General features: G+C 38.8%; 1 pseudogene; it reads right to left on the minus strand.

Moving 5' to 3' along the window:
• LOC149221402 (uncharacterized) overlaps window positions 1–14015 on the minus strand; it is a 60965-nt pseudogene extending 46950 nt beyond the window's left edge.
• Between the last annotated feature and the right edge of the window lie 775 nt (window positions 14016–14790).

Here is a 14790-nt window from a genome sequence, read left to right on the forward strand (position 1 = left end):
CCTTCAATGCTGTGTTGGCAAATTTGGTTGGCCCGAAACAAATGCATTTTCAAAGAACAAAATCCAAATCTAGGGAAGATCCTAGCAAAAACTTGGAGCCAAGTTGCAGAGATAATAAGTACAAATGGAATCTAAAAAATGGACCAGAACAATTTACAACAAGAAGAGAAAGACTGTTACAACAAAGAAATGTTAGAAAACATAGCAAAAGCAAAAGCTATAGCAAAAAATAAAGAATTTCACACAAACAAGAAATTGAAATTAATATTGGAGGATAAAGAATTTGTAGAATGGATAAAATAACAGAAGAGACACATTCTTTTTTTTACGGAGCTGCAAAAAATAACCCAAGTAAAGTAGGGGTAGGCGGAGTTATACTAGATCCAAATGGAAAAAAAATAATAACCTATGAACGGAGCCTTGGAGAAATGACAAACAACAAGGTTGAAGCATGCAACCTTCTCTTAGGCACAAGGCTTTTAAACAAAAAAGCAATCAAGGACACTATAATAATAGGGGACTCGGCTATCATAATAGCCGCATTGGATGCCAAAAGGGAATTCAAAAGCATAGCCATCAACAAAATCTATCAAAGGATCAGAACAAGTTTTGAAAGTTTGGGAAAAATAACCATAAAGCATGTCCTGAGAAACCAAAATAAGGACACTGATAGCCATGCCAACAAAGAAATTGACAGACCAGTTGGGATTGTCAAATAGAATAATGAAGTTTCTGAAGAAAGTATACCATGGCCCCCTCACCCAGTATGAGGATCGAGAAAGAAGATATAGATCCGAAGAATATCACAAGAAATATTACAGGGGGAAAATAAAAAAGAAGAATCAAAACATCAATTCAAGGAGATTGTATGAGGAAAATAGAGAATATATGTTAGCAGAGGTTCTCAACTGTAATCACCCTTGCACAGAGCACTCGATTCTCTCAATCCCAAAAAAGCTACACTATATGATGAATCAAGATTTCAATTGTCCTTCTCTACTGGGTGAAGACAACATTAGTCATGTCAATCAAGAACGCTTGGACCGTAATGGTATTGCAAGTAACAGTCAGGTCTCCACGTACACTTGTGTAGGCTCCCAGATGACCCGAGACAATATGGAAATCAACAGCATCAGGTCTCTCCTCAACAGAGACCAATAAATTAGGAACATAAACCACAAAACACTGAAGAAATGCTGCAAAGTAAGAGTGAGGAGACAGATGAAGAATCATCGCACAGGGACCATTGGATCTCGAAGATCAACAAATGAGGATTGACTTCAGTAGTAGCGGAAGAGGAACTTGGAGAAGCCGTCGCAACCGTCGATGGCGGCAAATCTACAGTCATCGGGTGCTAACATGATCAGGAGTTAGTTAAAGAGAAAAGGCGAGAATATAAGTAGGAATGGTATTTCAAGATGAGAATAAGTGGTAAGTGGTTTCAGGAGGGAACTGCCTGATTCCACTCACCGATGGAAACGTAGCAAGAGGGTGGAGTGAGAATACCACTTTATCAAGCGGGTATTCTCCACACAATTTGCCCACCCTAAATCCTTGATAGTCATTGGATCTATCGCGAGTGGATCGACGGTGGTGGAGTGATGTGCAAGTTGATTAATCAGTGATCGGAGGTGTCTGTCAGATCTGACAGAGGAAAATCTATGGTGGAGATTGAGCCTAATAAAGGTAAGCATTGAAAATTGTGCCAAGGCTATGGAAAAGCGGAAAATGTTATTTCTCGCGTGTTTGTGTATATTCCCACTATATGAGGATAAAGGTTTATGGTTAAGCCCGCTTTATCCAAAGTTAAGTGTGGGTTTGGTTACCACGCGAGGCTTAAGGAGATCAAGTCAAAATTTGGAAAGTTATCCTTTAGCTCAAAACCACGATACTAGCACTATAGTTTTGGAAGTTTATAGAAATAGTGTTGTAAAAGTAGTTGTGGGTCCCATTTTGCGCACTACTTTTAAACCAGCCCTCCTCTGAATGTACAAGGAACTAGCTTCCTTTCATTTTTTTTTTTTGTTGCAATATATAAAAAGTAACTGACTTTGTAAAAAAAAATGGTAGGATGAGTAGGTGGGTAAGTAGAAGAAAGGTTGTAGAATTGTGATGATTGTTAGACAAAAGCATATTTATCACCCTCATCATGAAATTTCTAAGTATGAATGAGAAATTGGACTAGCATAAAGTTCACAAAGTCAAATTGATTAATTTCCCCTCACTCATTTCACCTTTTACTTAACTAATTTCCCAAAATAAGTTTCAAGTACCCAAAATCTTAAAGTCAAAGGGGCTCAGAGCATTTCTCTGACTTTTGGAGGGACCAAACCCTCGGCCCAATGACTTATAGATCTTAAGTACTAAAAACCCCTCATAAACATTCACCCCCTTCAATTCATTCATTTTCCCTAATAAATTCCTTTTCCTAAGGTTAAAACATCATTTCCCTAAGGAAAAGCAATCACTCCCATAGATACCCCTTTTTATGAAAAAACCCACAAAATTCACTTAGCCTAAGTTGTAATGTCTCTATGTAAAAAGCGAATGAAATAAAAAAAACACATTATGGATGGCACCACTTCATTTATCCCCCACAATTTTCATATTAACTATTAACATTATTTATATGGTAATTCCTGAAAAAAACCCCTTTCCCATATATTTTATTAAACCCCCTTAATATTAATACCCCTATCTCGAAGTTTGAAACATAAACTTTATATTATATTCGAACCATGAAAAAGGACATAATTAATCATTCTATGATTAATTAAAGTCAAAACCAATAAAATCATGTTTGATGCATTAATCCCCGCCTTAACCCCTCATTAAACTCAAAACTGCCTCGTTTAAATGACCGTCGGGCCCCTCCAGATACCTCCCAATGAGGTTATTTGCTCTGGAGTACTACAGGCAAATAATCAACTCAAATGAGGTGCATTTTGTTAAGGCCAAAAAGAAGGCCCAGCTCAAAATCAAGGATCAACTAGGTCCCTTTGTATGCAATAGCAAAGAAGTTGGAAGAGAAGCAAAAGAAATCCTTCAGAGACTTAAACTAAAACAAAGCTTCATGTGGATATATGACCCCTATGACTCCATCTGCAACAAAAGACAAAAAAATAAGATGACTCCCTATTTTCACCACCGAATCCTTGAAATAGAGAAATATGAAAATCAGTTGGAATGGGTGGAGAATACTCTAGTGGACAGAGATAGCACTGAAGTTACTGTTGAAAATGCACTAATTAATCTAGAGAAAAGGCTTGATGAAGGTTCTTTCCTGCAGCTGCTAGGAGAATCTCAAGCACAAGGAGAATCTCAAGCACAAGTAGAATCATAGGCACATAGTGAACAACATACAAAAGAAGAGTCCTAGGTGCAAGAAGAGTCAGAACAACAAGACTTATAAGAAGAACTAACTCAAGAAGGTACACAGTAGCCCAATATGAGTACTCCCCCTAACTTGCCAAATCCTCTAAATGAGGAGAAGAACCTCAAAAGGAATAGGGAGGAGGCCACTACATCAAGCAGAGCAACCATACAAACATATCCAAAAACCATCCTAGTCAAAAGGCAGAGGTTAAATCCTGTTTCGGAGCAAGAATTCACAGAAGAAACAGTGGGGGCCACCAACACAGATAAAGAAAGAAGTAGGCCTGCTACTCCTTCTGGGGGCACACCAGAACCTTCCACATCTCATACTCAGATGTTGGAGAGGCAACAGAGTGTTGAAGTGTCCTCATTTAGGATGCCAACAGACAAAGATCAAGATATCAGAGAAAGGTACAAGGACATCAAAGCTAGGAATGAGAGGCTAAAGGCCCAGACTTATGCACAGTACCTCAAGATGGCACCTACCAACCAAACAAGGCTGATGTCAGCCTATGATGTGAAAGAAGGCAAAATGCAAATGACATTCATGAAGCCTACCACACAACAACGAAGATCAACAGCTGACTTCCAGAAGATATATTTTGAAGTGCTGACAAAGGACATGCATATTATTGACCAGATTGAGTTGCACAAACAGGTAGGGGAGATGATTTACTCCACCTTGATAGGGAAAGCCATCCTAGCACACCAATTGCAGAACTCCCTGAATAATATATCAGCTCAGTTCCAATTGGAGAAAGCCTCTTCACAAGCAAAAGACACCAGAATCAAGTCCTTCGAAGACTTAATCATTGAGTTGGGACACGATCCCAAGATGTGAAAGCCACTGAAAAACTGATCAAGAAGAAGAATGATGACATAGCTGCTTTGAAGAAGTAACTCAAAATTCCCCCATTGTATCATCCACAAACAGCGGAAGTCCTGGAAACATAAAAAGGACAAGAAGAGCTTATGGACTTGGTCCTAAAGCTAAATGATGAATTAAAATAAGCAGAGAAAGAAATGGACACATTGATTTAGCCCAAACAGAGTGAAATGGCCACTACTTCCAAAACTGCCATTCCCACAGTAACAACTGCAGTCCCTTCAACATTGGCAGCCTCTTTAGCACCAACAGCTCCACCTGCTACAACACTGCCAGTCACAACTGAGTCTACAACTGCAGGTACATCAACAGAAAAGACAACAGAGTTAGTGAAAGCCATGGAGGAAATGTCCATCTAGGAAACAAAGCTTAAGAGGCTTAAGGAGAAAGTGGCAAGCTTAGAAACTGACTGTAAGCTTGCCCAAATACAGCAAAAAGAAGAAGCATAGGAAGCCCTAAGGATGGGTGAGAAGATAAAGGTCCTTGAAAAAGACTTAACTTTGCAAAAGCCACTAGGACAAACTAAGGAGATGCTTCAGGCCAATATCATTGACATTGAATCTGTCAATGGTATTTGGCCATCAATTCAAGTAATATTTGAGCAAATATAACTGGTGAAAGTGGCCATCGAAGCAATTCAAAAGATAAAGGAAGACCTAGGAGACCAGCCTGAGGATGCTAATCGAGTCATCTATTTCTTAAATAGCAAGAATAGGCATGAACTAAATGAGATTGGTGTGGAGGATAGAACTGAAGCCATCATTAAAATAAAAAAGGTTCTTTCTAAAAGAAACCTCATGCTTAAATTGGAGGGAAAATGCCATAACATGTAGGTTAGCATTGATAGATTCATGACAAAATTTCAAATTTTGAGGGATAAAGGCCTTCCAAGTCCCATGGTCATCCATGACAAACTTATGACCCAATTGGACTATGTTAATAGATTAAAGAAATTATCTAAGGAACAGGCAAGCACTTCAGGAGTCAAAGCATTGCCAATAGGGAAAGTATTATATGATACTTTAGAAAATATATTTTTCCTAGAGCATGAGGTGAAACATCTATTTGTCACCAAACCAAAATTTTCCAAATACACTGAGGCAGAGGAGATATATAGAAGGATGCTCAAAGTAAAATTACCTGAAGATGAATTGTGGTAAAAGATGATAGATTTGCTATAAGTTACCACAGTAAATCTAAATGGCAGCCAGATGAAATAGGTAAACAGGGTCAAAGAGTAACAGGTTAAAGAGTATTAGTTAAAAACCAAAGACAAAGATGATTCCAGCGTACACATATCAACTAGCCTAAAAGGGCTCAAGATCAACTGCAAATATCCAGCACTATCACAATAAAAGGGACAACATGATGCAGTTTTCCATCTGTCTCTATCTTCATGCTTGAAGATATTTTGATTACCTAAATTAATTCTCAAACTGTTATGAGATATTTTGTAATATTTTTTTGTATAAATACTTCACATTTCGAAGTATATAGAGTGGATTCAAGGACATTTCTGTAGACTGGTATCTAAAATCATAGTGCTATTGTATAACCTGGATTGGCTTGCTAGATCATGGAATAAAGTTCAGACATTTTACAGGATTCTTGTGTAAAGTGAAAATCAGATAAGTATTCTCTCATGTGTATTATTGTTTTTCCTTATTTTTATTAATAATCATATGTGTTTCTATGAAATTTGAATGGTAAAATAGAAATGATGTTTCAGAACTTGCTTTAATGCACTCTGTCTTGACTGTTTACCTTCTTAATATTTTTTGCTAAACTATCTTAGTTAGGGAATTCTTAAATGCAGTTTTTCCCTGTGGCCTATGTAGCAAAGAATTCTTGATTGCTCTTTGTTGATGATCACCTTCTGTTACTCATTTTGATCCCGGTCTAAGGATTCTTCATTTCCCTTTTACCCTGGTTATAATCTTTCCATCCATCAGCCCTTTGAAGATTTGCCTTTTGCTTTGCTAGCCTGCCCTATAAACAATCTCTTTAATGATCAGGTCCAGTTAAGCTATCCTTTGATTGACTCCATAGCCCAATGGCTTAAAGACCTAGCTCTATACATCTGTTCCAAGAATTCCACCACCCAAATTTCAATCAAAATCAAAATCCTTGTGAATACTAAGAACTAGCCTAAAATCTAAGAAAAAACAAAGTTAAATTATAAAGAGAGAGCCCTCTTTGGGCTTAGGTTGGCTAGAACCTGAGTCTAAAAGATTAGGTTTGTGGTTACCTCGGATTATTCCTTCTTTCAATAACTTCTAGGGAAGACTTCTGAGTGATAACAAGTTTGAAATGAACTTTACCCTCATCGCATGCATGGTGTCATCGATGATGGGTTGTGGTTGGTATCTTCACAATGGAGCCTCATTCCACATGACTGATGATAAAAGTTTATTCAGTACCTTGGAGGAGAAAGACATCAAGATGCGCATAGAGATGGGTGATGATAAAAGGTATAGTGTTTTAGGAGTGGGCACAATTACTTTTCAGAGGGAGCATGGAGCTCTTATCACCTTGATAGATGTGAAGTATGTGCCTGGACTGAAGAAGAATTTGGTATCGATCGTGAGGTTGGAGGACAAAGGCTACGATGTTGTCTTCAGTAAAGGAAAGGTTTCCTTAGACACATCACCACAAGACAAGTGAAACAGATCGGTTCATGAGTCAAGAACCTGTATGCTCTTGAGTTTCAAGATGCATGCAAAGCCTTGAGGAGCAAGGAAAATGTTAGAGACTTGGTGGCTGAGAGAGAGAGTAAATTACCTCTCAACCTGTAGTCCTAGAAGAAGTCTCAAACAATTATGGATAAGCCACAATTGGAGATGCTGAGAGGAGATCGAGTGGAGCCATCCACTCATGCAGAGACCTCTAGTAGGGGGAAATTTCAAGCCAAGTTGGTGGAGGGATCACATGTAGCTGTACCTCCAGGTGTTGTTGGGTTGTGTTATATTATTTCCACGACTAACCTACGTAGTGAACCGGGGGGTTAGAGGGGGGGTGGAGCCCCCCCTTCATTGCGCCAATTGTGCAACGAGGGGGGGGGGGTCACAGGGGGGGCGGTAGCCCCCCTGTCCGGGGGGTTTGAGGGGGGTGGGTAGCCCCCCTTTACTAGGTTGGGCAAACCTACCTATGGTTTTCAGTCCATGGTTTTGAACGTGATGGTTTTTGGTCCATGGTATTGGATGCTTCGACATGTATAAATATGTGTTGTAACATTGGAAGGAACATAATGAAAAATCAAGCTGGTAGTCCCTGTTTTGGGATCCAGGGGAAAATCTCTGTATATGTTTTTTATTTGTTATGCTCTCACATTTTTTATTTTCTATGTTTTAGAATTCGTATGCAGGTAATTTTTGTACGGGGTTAAAACCTACATTTAGTATGAGAGCTGTTTTGGCTTTAAGGGGACACCTTTGTTGCTGAGAGGTTTTTCTCGGGCCTGTGGTAGACCCTGTTCAATGGGAGATCTACGAGATCGATTCTAATGGTAAAAGAAGATGGCGAGCAATGGAAAGATAGAGATTGAATAATTTAATGGTCAGAGTTTTGAGTTGTGGAAAATCAAGATGGAGGATTTGTTGGTGGATAAAGATCAGTGGATCGTGGTAGATCCGGGTACTAAACCAACGAGAGTAATCGATGAAGAATGGAAGAAGTTGGATCGAAAGGCAAAGAGCACAATACGATTGCGTGTCTTAGATTCAGTATTTCTGAATGTATCAGGGGAAGTTATGATGAAGGCTTTGTGGGACAAGTTAGGGACTTTATACCAATCTAAGTCTCTGGTGAATAAACTATTCCTGTGGAAAAAGTTGTATAACCTGAGGATGAAAGATGGAGACTCAGTGACAGAGCATCTGAATGTGTTTAATACTGTGGTAAGTTAGTTATCGTCTATTGATATCAAAATTTCAGATGAAGATAAGTGCATTAGTTTGTTGTGTTCTCTACCAGATTCGTGGGATAGTCTGGTTATTGCAATAGGTAGCAATGCAACTGACTTGCAGTTTGATGAAATAGTCTCATCCTTGCTGACAGAGGAGATGAGACGGAAAAATATGCAGAGCCAAAATGGTGATGCCTTGTCTGTACGAGGATGATCCCAGAACAGAAAAAAAAAATAAGTCATCAAGTGGGAGATCAAAATCTAGAGGGAGATCTAAATCTTCAGGAAAACTTGTAAAGGTGGTGTGTTGGAAATGCGGAAAGGAAGGGCACTACAAAAGGGACTATAAATATAAAGCTCCTGATAAAGAAAAGGGATCTGATGATGCTCCTTTTGCAGAGGAAAAAACCACCTCAGATGAAGGTGGGGATGTGTACTTGGCTTCTTCAAGTACACATGTAGATCATGAAGCATTGTTGATTGACTCAGGTGCTTCCTTTCACTTCACTCCCCATAGAGAGTGGTTATGTGAGTATGAGAAATATGATGGTGGTGATGTCTTCTTAGGGGATGATAGGAAGGCTAGAATCATTGGTCACGGAAAAGTAAATTTGAAGTTGCAAGGTGGAAGGGTTAGAACACTTCCGGGTGTTTTTCATATTTGTGCATTAGCTAGAAATCTGATTTCTGTAAGCAAGCTGGACGATGCAGGTGTAAAAACAGTGTTCGATAAGGATACCTGCAAGATGGTTCAGGGAGCACTAGTATTGATGTGGGGAGTTCGGATTGGAAATATGTACAAGCTGTAAGGTAGCACTGTTGTTGATGGGTGCAACAACTCGGTGGTCCCTGAAAATGGAGCAGAAAATTTAGTGGTCTCTGGAGAGAAGACCATGCTGGCATCAAAGGCTTGGACATATTGGAGAGGAAGGGCCTTCGAATACTTCATGGTAAAGGTATGGTAGAAGGTATGAGTAATATCTCTTTGGATTTTTATTTTTGTGAAAATTGTGTATATGGGAAGCAGAATCGGGTGAGTTTCCCCTTTGGTGGTAAGAGGGCAAAACATATATTAGAGCTTGTGCATAGTGATGTGTTTGGACCTATGAAGGTTCCATCACTGGGTAAGTCTGTGTACTATGTATCATTTATAGATGACTTCTCAAGGAATACATGGATATATTTCCTTAAGAATAAATTTGAAGTCTTTGATAGGCTTAAAGAATTCAAGGCTTTGGTGGAAAACTAGACAGAGAAGAAGATAAAGGTGCTAAGGACAGATAACGGTGGAGAGTTTTGTAGTAAGGCATTTGAAGAATTCTGTAAGAAGTGTGGTATAGCACAGCAGAAGACTACTCCATATACACCTTAGTAGAATGGAGTTGCAGAAAGAATGAACAAGACATTGATGGAAAGGGCAAGAAGCATGCTTAGTGGTGCTGGGTTAGGACAGGAATTTTGGGCGGAGGCGGTGGAGACAACATATTACTTGGTCAATAGATCACCTTCATCAGCGTTGGAGGATAAGACTCCACAAGAGTTATGGACTGGTAAGAAACCATCTCTTTCACATCTGAGGGTATTTGGATGTGATGCATATGTACAAGTTCCAAAGGAGAAATGAACCAAGTTGGATAGTAAATCTAAAAAGTGCATCTTTATTGGGTATAAGATGGTTTAAAGGGTTATAAGCTTTGGAACCCAGCAACAAGGAAAGTTGTGTACAGTCGAGATGTGGTGTTCAGAGAGGTGAAAGATTTTATTAAACATGAAGTCCAACCAAAGGAACCTGAGAAGATTGAGTTTGAGCTAAAGGAGGAAGAATCAAACTCTACAGCAGAGGAGGAATCAGAAGATGAAGAGCCACAAACTCTAGGTGTAAGAAGATCAGTTCGAGAAAGAAGGCAACCAGAAAGGTATAGTCCATTTGATTTCTATTCAAATTTTGCTTTATCTATTACTGATGATGATCCTGGAGTTGTGAAGGAAGTAGTAGATTCAGAGGATGGAAAACTCTGGAAAGAGGCCATGGTTGATGAAATGGAATCTTTGCACAAAAATGAGGCTTGGGATCTAGTGGAGTTGCCAGATGGAAGGAAACCCATTGGAAGCAAATGGGTGTTCAAGAAGAAGAAAAATGTAGTAGGAAAGGTGGAGAAATACAAAGCTCGGTTGGTAGCAAAAGGTTATTCCCAAGTGTCGGGAATTAATTTTGGTGATATTTTTTCTCCTGTTGCCAAGGTAGCTTCTATTAGATTACTTTTATCTATTGCTACTAGTTTTGATTTTGAGGTAGAACAGATGGATGTGAAGACATCATTTCTTCATGGGGATCTAGAAGAGGAGATCTACATGAAGCAACCTGAAGGCTTTGTAGTGAAGGGTAAGAAAGAACTGGTATGCAAGTTAAAGAAGTCTTTGTATGGGTTAAAAAAATCACCAAGGATGTGGTATCATAAATTTGATACATTTATATGGGGACTTGGCTTCACTAGAAGCAAAGCAGATCATTGTGTGTATTTTAAATTAATTAATGACCATGTTATTTATTTGGTCTTGTATGTGGATGATATGTTGTTGGTTGGAAATGACAAAGAAATTATCCAGGATTTGAAGACCCAATTGTCCTCCAAATTCGACATGAAAGATCTTGGTGTTGTAAACTATATTTTGGGCATGGAAATTAAAAGAGATCAAGCAAAGAGGAAGCTCTGGTTAAACCAGAGGAAGTATGTCGAGACAATACTGCAGAGGTTTAATATGTAGGATAGTAAACTAGTGAAGGTTCCTATTCCTGTAGGTGTAAAGCTATCTGCTAAACAATTTCCCGAGACACAAGAAGAGGAAGAGGATATGTCCCGTGTTCTATATGCAAGTGTAGTCGGTAGCCTGATGTACGTAATGGTCTATACTAGACCAGACATTTCACATGCAGTGGGAGTATTGAGCAGGTTTATGTCAAAACCAGGGAAGGAGCATTGGACAACAGTGAAGTGAGTTTTCAGGTATTTGTGTGGCACTAGTGATTATGGTTTGTGCTACGAAAGAAGACCAGGATTGGACAGAGTTTTGGATATTCATGGCTTTGTTGATGCAGTCTGGACTGGAGATTTGGATCAGAGAAGATCTACAAGTGGGTATGTGTTTAACCTATTTGAGGAGTAGTCAGTTGGATGAATAAGAAACAATCTGTAGTGGCACTATCAACTACAAAGGCAGAATACATGGCAGCCACTCATGCAAGCAAGGAAGCAGTTTGGTTGCAGAGATAGTGTTCAAGTATGGGGTTAGTATAGGGAGCTATAAGAATAGACTGTGATAGCCAAAGTGAAATTTTCTTGGCAAAGAACCCTGCTTATCATTCAAAGACAAAGAACATTGATGTTCAATATCACTTTGTGAGGGATATGATAGAAGACAAAAAGGTGTTGCTGGTAAAGGTGGACACTTTGAAGAATACTACAGATGCATTGACAAAATCTGTGAGCTCTGAGAAGTTCTCTTGGTGTAGAGAAACAATGGGCATTTCAAGGGTGGAAAAATGACTAAGCTCTCCTGTGGCCCCCTGTGGAAAGAAAACAACAATTTTGAGAGTGTTGGGTTGTGTTATATTCTTTCCATGACTAACCTGCGTAGTGAACCAAGGGGTTAGAGGGGGGGCAGAGCCCCCCTTTCATTGTGCCGATTACGCAGCGGGAGGGGTCACAGGGGGGGGTGGCAGCCCCCCTGTCTGGGTGGTTTGACGGGGGCTAGTAGCCCCCCTCTACGGGGTCCGGGGTAGTGCCCCGGGAAATTTTTTTTGGACCCTATATTAGGGTGGGTGAACCTAATTATGGTTTTTAGTCCATGGTTTTGGACGCGATGGTTTTCGGTCCATGGTATTGGATGCTTCGGCATGTATAAATATGTATTGTAACATTGAAAGGAACATAATGAAAAATCAAGCTGGTAGTCCCGATTTTGGGATCCAGGGGAAAATCTTTGTGTATATGTGTTTTATGTGTTATGCTCCCGCATTGTTTATTTTCTATGTTTTAGAATTTGTATGCAAGTAATTTCTATATGAGGTTAAAACCTACAGGTGTGAGGTGGGGTGATGTGAAGTGATAGTCCCAGAAGGCAGAAATTGGGCAGGGTCCATTGAGAGGTTTTATCTCATGGATCGTTGCTATGGAAGCCCAAAGTACATAGTAGTGGGAGGAATCAGTGGGATTGATGCAGTCAGAGATCAAAGTGACATAGGATAGAGCAATCAGATACTGAAGAGTGCAGAGAAGGATTGACAACAGTGCTGAAAGGCAAAGTCAGTAGAAGCACAAAGTTTTCAGTTGACAGAGGAAATAGTAGTCAGAGACTTTGATGACAGATGAATCATACTGATTCAAGTTGGATGTTTGTTTGTTTGTTTGTTTGTTTGTTTGTTTTTTTTGTTTGTTTTTGTTTGTTTGTTTGTTTGTTTTTTTTGTTTTGTTTTGTTTTGTTGTTTGTTTGTTTGTTTGTTTTTGTTTTTGTTTTTTTTTTTTTTTCGAAGTCGCTGGAGCAACAACACTATAGAGAAGTGTTGCATGTAGAACATTCCAAAGGTTCACGATCGGGATCGAGTTGAATTCCTTTCTTACTGAGAGGGAGTGTTGAAATTTGGCAACAAGAATATTCCAATTTTAATTTGTCCTTGAATTAAAATTTATAATTAAAATTCGAAATTAGTCTCACCAGTTGTTTGAAAATTAATTAATTAATTCATACTGAGTTAATTAGTTGGAGAAATTCAAGCTAGAAGTCTTTCTAAAGTCATGAAACAGTTATCCCTTAAATTAACGAGATTATCCCTTAATTAAGGAGATAAGGATGAGTTATAATCAGTTAGCTCAATTTTCTAAGTTAAGTCCAATTAAATTACTTCCAAATTGTTTGAGGAACTAATTGTGAGTTTAGTCAGTTAATGCATGCATGCATCCAACTAGTGTACTCTAGATAACTGAAGATTCTCTCATCTGTAACTCATACATGTCTATTCAAAGAAAGACCCATTTGAGATTACAGAAAAGGATAGTGTACTATCATTTGCATGAGTTTTCCTATAAACAAAACTCATGCATGCGGAAGGAATTAATTCCTTGAGATTTTGACAGTTTTACAAGGTGTAAGATTAGTGTGAGTGATCGGTGTTACACTTGGTAACAGCTGGATCACCCAGGAGAAACTACACAAGGAAATAGGAGTCTTGGAGGGCAGAGGAGAATATTTGTGAGAAGCCTTGTTTTCCTGTGAGCATCCAGGAGGATTGTACTGAGCGCTGGCTAGCTATGAGAGCTAAGGCTTTGTATAATTCTTATGTATTTCCACCTTGTATGATAATATAGATAGTGGGGTTTTTAGCTAAGGCTTTCCCCTGAGCATTTTTTTTGTTTCATGTGCATTGATTCTTTCTCTAGTTATATGTGTTCATCTCATTCTTGCTCAAACATTTAAGCTTCCGCAAATTGATTGTAGAAGTAAGTTAAAGTATTTTTATTTGGTTATATTGCATTATCGGGTTAACTTGCAGTAGATCTATAGAGCTAGATTTGTAGATAGAATTTCTAAACTAACAACCTTAGCCTCTCTTGTATTAGCTTCTAGAAGGTACTTCCTTCCCTTTGCAACATTCTTTTTAACTCCATAGCCATCCTGCAAGCAATGGCCAAGTTCTCGCATCACATCTACTTCGCCAAGCGCTACTATTTTCGCACATAGAACTACTCCTGCCTTCAAATATTTATCCTTTCTTGATCCTTCAGTACGATTGAACTGTATAATAGCCAAAGAATGGAGAGTAGTTGGATGTGATGCAATTGCAGCCTCTGCCATCAAGGCCACACCTGAAACCTTGTTCCTGAGGCAATAGAAGTGAATCATACCAAGTGTGTAACAGGCCTCCCGATTGCCTGTGTCTGCGCATCTTTTCAAAAATATATGAGCATCATCTGACCATTTTGAAGATTTTTACTAAAAGAGCCATCATGGAAGCATGGGAAAGCATGTAAGGAAGTGTTATTGTTGCATAAAACCTTCTACATGTAAGCATCATGCTGACAAGATCAGTGGGAGAGTTTTTTGAAGAGCTGAGAGCTATTATTCTCTTAGTCGAATGTTGTGTGTACATTAGTCTAGGATCATTAAGGAAGATTGTGCATTGATTAAACACTTGTTAGAATGCTGGTTAGGGCATTATCTCTACAGTTAGAATGTTGTTATGTCAATTACAACTCTATTTCCATGTGTAATTTATGGTATGAGCATTGAACAGTGATGCTTCTATGTACATTGAACATTGAATTGTGTTAAAAATAGTTGAAGGCCATGAGTAGTGGTTGGAGCCTTGAAGTCGGTGCATGTTATAAAGGAGATAAAGGAATGCAACTGAAATTGGTCTGACCTTCCGTAAATCAATTTTGAGTAAGGTGAAGTGCTAGTATTGTTTGTGCGTAATTATATTGTATTATTTATGCACAATTTTTGTAGATCATTGAATTACTTGTGGAAGCCACTGAATCAATTTTAGAAATTGTGTGTTTGGCTTTTGTGCTGCATTGAACCTCTATGTTGATTAAACTTGGTCATTATCGTGAGGCAGTATAGCAAG

This window comes from Pinus tabuliformis, chromosome Q (genome assembly GCF_031772625.1).
Source record: "Pinus tabuliformis cultivar Carrire ecotype Pingquan chromosome Q, CPIR1, whole genome shotgun sequence".
NCBI lineage: Eukaryota > Viridiplantae > Streptophyta > Pinopsida > Pinales > Pinaceae > Pinus > Pinus tabuliformis.